We start from the raw sequence: 7257 nt of genomic DNA, 5'->3' as shown, positions 1-7257 counted from the left end.
GTGTAGTCCCATACTTGATTTGTTCTATCTTATTAGAGGGGTATATAATAGATGAATTTTTTTTCGTATTCTTCCTTCTTTCAGCCCTTGTTCATAGTCTTGTTGTCTTTTTAGTTTGATTTCCTATATCTCCTTTTCTAGCTTTAAGCGCATCAGCTCTTGAGTGTCATCTGTGATATCATTGGACTCTTCTAGAGTTTCTGTAATGGATTTATCAGAGAGGTGGTTTGGACCACATTCATACTTGTTTGAGTCAGTCTCTGAATCTTCTACTTGTTGCCTACCAGTGTATGTGACTGGAACTTTCAGGGGTGCAAATAATTCTCCGATTCTTTCTACTTCATCTCTCATATCTTCTGGAACTTCAACTCCTTGTATTGTTGTAGCTGACACCATCAGAACTTGAGTACTGACTGTTTCTTCTCTCTTGATTGGTAGTTCCTCTTGTTCTTTTCCATACTCTGCTTGAGTTTGTTGAGGGTCGACTTCCTATGATGTTGAAGGCGATATCCTTTTCTTCCATTTAGACTTAGAAGCATGTTTTTGGTCTGATATATTTTTTGGATTGTATCCCAGTCCATCCTTAGCATTTGTAGATTTTGTTTGCAGCTGAATCGATTCAATAATACCCTCTTGATGTTTTCCTAGGGGACCAGTACCTGAATATCTCATGTGTTGGATCATTTTGTAGCTGAGACCATATTGGGTTAGGGAAATTTCACAATGCTGTACTTCCTCGTTTTGACTATCTTCCTTGAAAAGCCACTTAAGAACAACATCCTCTTCTATTTCATCTGCCAGGGAAGTAGAAGATTGTACAAAAAGACCATCATATATGATATTCAGAGTTAAAGTATATGTTCTCATAGCCTTTGATGGTTTGCCCAGCTGTTTTGGTGATGGAGGGAGAGAGACTAATGAAAGTATTGGTTCGATCTTGTATCCATCCATGTCGGTATTTGTAATCTTCAATATCTTTTCTAAATCGTTCATCAGAGCTTCTAGACTTTCATTTGTAGAGGCTGCTCTATTATGAGGCACAAACGTATCAACACCTTTTGTCAATGCATTACAGGGGAGATTTGTATCAGCAGGGATACTGACTTCAACTCCGTTATAAGGAAATTTTAAGCATTGATGGTATGTAGATGGAACTACCTTCATTTCATGAATCCATGACCTTCCTAGTAAGATATTGTACGACAGAGGAAAATCAAGTACTTGGAAAATGACACCTCTTTCTATAGGACCCACCGTGCCTCCATCTATCAAAACACGTTTAACTCTGTGTTTATGGATCATGGCTTCAATATGCAATGGCTGGTTATGTGGATGATTTAGCGAGTTGTCATCTTCTTCAGAGAAGGTCAGATGGTGAGGTGAAGTTAGATGAACCACCATAGATTGAAACCGATCAATATCTAAATCTTTTGGAACATTAGTGGTGAGCAATGCTTTGTCCAGGATCACTTTATGAGCAGAAGAGATTTTAAGCAATTCAAAGATGGAGATTTGAGCATTCGTTCTTTTCAGTTGTTCAACAATGCTATATCTAGAGGATGATGATGAAGTTAGCTGTTTAAATTTATCAAATGTTGTTTCTTTTTGTTTGTTTGATGAGTTTGGTAGGTTTGATGTTGTTTGAGCAGGAGTTGAAGAACTAGCTCCTTGGAGAGTGACTTTCTTTTGAAAACGGGTCATAGCATTTGCATGTTGTGATTCATGTTGTTTGTCTTTGATTATAATCACATTGTAATATTCAGGTTGGGAAGACTCAATCATGTTGATGACATTGTCATTGCTGGTATAAGTGTAATTTACTTTGGCACCTCCTTTTGTTTTTGAGGAATCACCTTGTTCGTAAACAGGTAAAGGATATTTAAGTGCTTTGTGATCAACATTTGTTGGGTGATTCCCGACAACAATTTTACCAGCGTTTACGAGATCTTGAATCTCATGCTTGAGATTCATGCAATTGTTTGTGTTATGACCTTTATTTCGATGGTAGTCATAGTATTCATTTTTTCTCCACCATTTTGGTTTGACTTCCAGATCATATGGCCTAGAATTGTCTGGTAACGTTATCAGATCATTTGCCAATAATGTTTTGAAAATGGATTCGTGTGATTCTTCCAGAGGAATGAATTCGCGTCTAGGTTTCAAAAGCCAAGGTTTCTCTTTGAACCACTCTTTTACTTTCTTCGGAGGATTTTTTGCTGCGGTTTCAACTGCTTTGAGTGCTTGCATGCCACTAGCCAAGTTAAATATCATGGGCTTCAAGTTGGTTTTAACAGTGTCTACCACTCTGTCATTAACTACGTTCTTGTTGTTGTCTTTGCCATATTTCCAATACTTGTTCTTTTCTTTAGAGCTAGATCCTGGTTATGTTTCTTTCCAAGGTGAGATATCTCCTTTTTTTATAAGCACATCTACCATTCAGATAGCATTATCTACCATTTTGTTGAATGATGGGTGCACTTGCATTTGGATACTATATTTCAATTCAGGGATTAGATTGTTGATGAATATATCCATTTTCTTAGAATCTAGAATAGGCCGTGAATATCTAGAAAACATCTTTCTCCAACGTTGGAGGAAAGTGAGAAAAGGCTCCCCTGTTTTCTGTTTGTTATTGCAAAGCTCGATCATAGTAACGAGGTGTCGAATGTTATAGGAGTATTGTTGTAGATACAGTTGGATTAATTCTTCAAAAGTTTTTATTCCCTTCGGTAGACTTGAGAACCATTCCATAGCTTTCCCTCCCAAACTTCTCGGGAAAAGGCGAATGAGATACATTTGGTCATGCATGAACTCCATACATAAAGCACATAATTCTTTGATATGGTCTTGGGCATCTTAGTTACCATCATATTTATCAAATTTTGGGATGTCAACTCGTGAAGGAAATGGAGGCATGTATAGGTTTTTGTCAAATAGAAATGGGCATATTGTCTCCAGAGAATATTGTTTTGGGGATTTATCCTTGTTTTTCAGTTCTGTGATCTTAGTCCGTAAGGCTTGTAATTGTCTGTGTACCATTATTATAGGTGATTCTTCCTTTTTAGTGACGAGAGTCTGAACGTCATAACCAGTAGGAAGTTTAGCACCTTGTTTTGCTAGTTCTAGAAAATAGTCTTCTTTTTCTCTAGCCTATCCTTTTGACATCTATGAATATGAATTTCTGGAGGTTCAGAGTCTTCAGATTCACTTGATGAGGAATCATTGTCGGTATCACGAATATTGAGGTTGTCTTCGGTATTTTGTTCTATTCTAGGTATATTGGGAGATAAAGGTTGATAAAAAACTGGCACATCTGATGATGAAGGTTTATTAGTGAGCGGGTCCTTTATGTAAAACGAGTTATCTTGATATAAAAAGGATTGCCCTTTGCCTATGGCATATTTCTTATGAGAACTTCTGGTTTGAATAGGCTTTTTTATTGACTGATGTGACCTAAAGCTGTTTGTGATTCAGAAGTAAAGATCAGATTCAGAGCTAGTTGTTCGATTAACGTATTGATTGAGAGAAGCAATTAAGGTTTAGTCTAGTTTTAGGAAAGATCTATCCTGTGTAAGACATTTATCTAAGTTGATTCGAGAGAACTGACTAAGACTTAGTCTGGTTTCAGGAACGATCTATCCTGTATAAGACGATATCTAAGTGACTTAAGTTTGATAAGTAGTTGATTGAACTAACTGAAAGATGACCGACAAAATCATGCAACACAAATGGCAGAGGTACATTGTTTTGATCTGTTTATGCTCAGGATGATGATAACCAATTTTATGCTCGCTGTAGACTGTTTTAGGCAAGTTTGACTATTCTGGATTGACAAAATCAAAGATTCGTACGACAGGTTTTACAGGACCAGATGACAATTTAATAACTTCAGGATGATGATAATAGTGTTTCATATGAGTTGCTGCCTAAGACAGTACGACAGATGGGTATGTCTAAAATGACAAACTGATCAATACAATGTTTTATCGTACGACATAGGATGCAGGCTCAAACGATAGTTCCCTAAATAGGACGACAGATAATAAGGTCTTGTACGACATAGAATGTAGGCTCAAACGACAGCCTGTTAGGATTGATGGAATTTCGTACGACACAGATATGAAGCAGGATGATAAATCAAAAGATTCGTACGACTGTTTATTGGACAGAGGCAAAATTTTGAGTTTTCAATGACTGAGTATGACCAGTTTAGAGATGGACTGAGTTTTCATTGGCTGACGATGACCAGTTTTGAGGTGGACTGAGTTTTTGACTAGGATAGATTAGTTTTTGACACAGACAGAGTTTTGACTAGGATAGACTAGTTTTGATCATTGAGTTTGTTTCTTGTTTTCTCCAGTTTTGGTATTCCAGTTTTAGTTTGAGGGATGAAAACACGTAATATGAATAATAACTCCAATCACAGCATGCAAACCCTATGGAAATTGGTGAGAGAAGAAAGCCTTTGCTTGTAGACTTAGGTACACACCCAATAGCTAATTAGAATACAACCACTGAGTCTCACACAATGGATTCTCAATGTCGTATTAGCTGACTCCAAATGCTAATGGGGGCACAAAATGACAAGTATCTTGGGAGAGTTACTATCTCTCTTGCACAAAGATTATCCCCCCTTTCGGAGGTGAACCGAGTAGCTTCTAATTTTAATTGGAACTAGTAAGGGATCTGTTCGACATGTCGAGGTATAAACTCAATTAAGAGGTCTCCCAGCCTTGAAAACCAAGGTTTAATATACCCAAAGGTACAAAGGAGAGCTATTCTTGAGCACTTCCGTTGACTTGATTTTCATCAAATCATGTTTGTTTTATTGTGGGTTGGATTACTTGGCGTTTAGTCTTTCCCACTTGGGTCATTCCCCTCTCACTGGCCGTAATGGCTATAGAGTTATTAGCTCCTCGGGAGGGTAGGCCCGCTAAAAATATACAAATCTCAAACTTAAAGAAAACGCCTCAAGGGTCTGGATTTATGATTGTCTATAAAGACAAGAGCATACTCTCCTACCTCTCAGAATTTTCTTAAAACATGAAATACAAATTTGTTCTTTAACCAGATAGCAAGTTAGGTGCCTAATAAAAAAGAATTTAATGAATACACAATGTTTGGTCGATTCTCCTCAGGCAACCTGCAAAGACAACGAATCAATAGTCATATTGTCTTTGTGCGACAAGCATAGTCTTTGACAAGCGTTCTACAAAAAAGTGATTAGGTTGTGAAAATTTCTCAGACAGATGAAGAAAAAGCCAGGGTCAACATCAATATGATAAAAATTGAATGAGAAAACTTGACAAAAAAAATCTTCTTTTTAACCCAAAAATACATATCCATACGACAATTCTCATCGACTTGTACGATAATTCATACAAGATCATACAATAATTGCAGTTTGTCGTCTGACACTTTGGGAAAACTCGTACGACAGTTCATAGAAACTGTATGGAAGAAAATCCGAAAAAAATAAAAATCTGAAAAATAAAAAAAGTTAGTGTTCGAGGCCGAAAAAATGTAGTCTTCTGCCCCAAGGTGGGTGCTAAAAATGTGTGTGTGAAAAAGTGAAATAAGTCTGTAAGCTACAAGACACAACACTTCAATTAAGTCATTACATGTATGGTTAGACAGATATAAGCATGAATAATAAAACCATAACAAATCGACCAATTGCCTTCTAAAAGATGCAATTATAAGATTGCTCTCAGATTTGTATAAGCAATACCAGTGACTAGACTACACCAAGATGAAGGATTTAATCTATATGAGAATGATATTAAGCTAAATGGATGCAAGATTATGCTAGATGGATGAATAGTAAGCTCTATGAATTCAAACAATATGGATTCAAGCAATATGGAGTAAACTAAATATGAAAAAAGCTAAACTAAGATGCAATAATCTCAAAAAGAAAACACAATATATTCAATGACTCTAGAGCAAAAAGTGTATAATAATAAATCTCTAGGGTGTTTTGAATGAGAGCTGAAGGCTGAAATTATAGAGAATCACAAGAGAGATCAAGAAAAAGCACAAATTAGGATTAAATGAAATAATTGAGAAATCAGATTCAGTTAACCTTGAGATAGATTCCAATTATAGTTTAATTGGAATGCATTTAGAAAAGAAGTTTGAGTTTGCATTAGAGATAATTCAATTAATCCCATGCACTTGAGATAAAAATAGGTAATTCTTTGATTTATTCAAGAAAAGAGTCTCTTCAATGCAACTGAACTTCTTTTTCTCAAAAGCTTTGAGTTCCAATTTTAGAGAATGATTAATAATTCATTTTAATTATTTTTCTAATTTCAAGTTAATCTCAATTTAGAAGAAATAAATAATATCTCAAGTTTGATTTCTCTTTCAATTCAATTCTTTTATTTTATTTTCAATTTAACCTCTTGCTTTGCATATTGATTCCTCTTTTGTGATAAATTAATTCCCTTTTTTATGATTAAATGACAAATTTATTAATTAATTAAATATGCTAGGATATTTAATAAATTAAATAGGATAATTGATCAAAATGATTTTCTTGGAATTATTTATTTAATTAATTAAATATTTAATAAATATTGAGTTATTCACTTGCCATGTAATATTTGATGATTGAAGAATTAATTAATTGTGTGCTTAAAATTGATTTAATTGCCTTTGGTTAGGACCTTGGTGATGTTGTCAAAATTAGGGGCCCATGGTTTAGGTGACCAATTTTAGGGTATTACAATGATGAAAGCATATGATAAGGTGGATTGGAATTTCCTTCTAAAAGTTCTTCACAAATTCAGTTTCTTAGAGAAATTATGTAAATAGATCAAGGCATGTGTTTCAGGAGTATCTTTTTTAGTCATCATCAATGGTCCCCAATGGGGTTATTCTCTGGGACTCAAGGTCTTAGACAAGGGGATCCTTTATCCCCTTTTCTATTCATAATCATGGCTGAAGCCCCTAGAAGATTGATCAACTCTAAGAATGATAGTGGTAATTGGCAGGGGATTCTTATTCCAAGAACTAATATTGCTGTCACCCATACTTTATTTGTAGATAACACCCTTCTCTATGGTAAATCATCTATCTCTGAAGCTAAGCATATGAAACATTCCTTGGAAGCTTACTTGTCAGCCTCAAATCAGAGGATTAATGCACACAAATCCAAAATATTCACATTCAATACAGGGTCGGCTGTTAGAAAACAAATTATTAAAATCTTTGGTTTTAAGATTGAGGAACTTCCCTTTACCTATTTAGGCA

The sequence above is a fragment of the Cryptomeria japonica genome, chromosome 3 (assembly GCF_030272615.1).
Source record: "Cryptomeria japonica chromosome 3, Sugi_1.0, whole genome shotgun sequence".
NCBI classification, from domain to species: Eukaryota; Viridiplantae; Streptophyta; class Pinopsida; order Cupressales; family Cupressaceae; genus Cryptomeria; species Cryptomeria japonica.
This window is presented reverse-complemented; position numbering follows the sequence as displayed.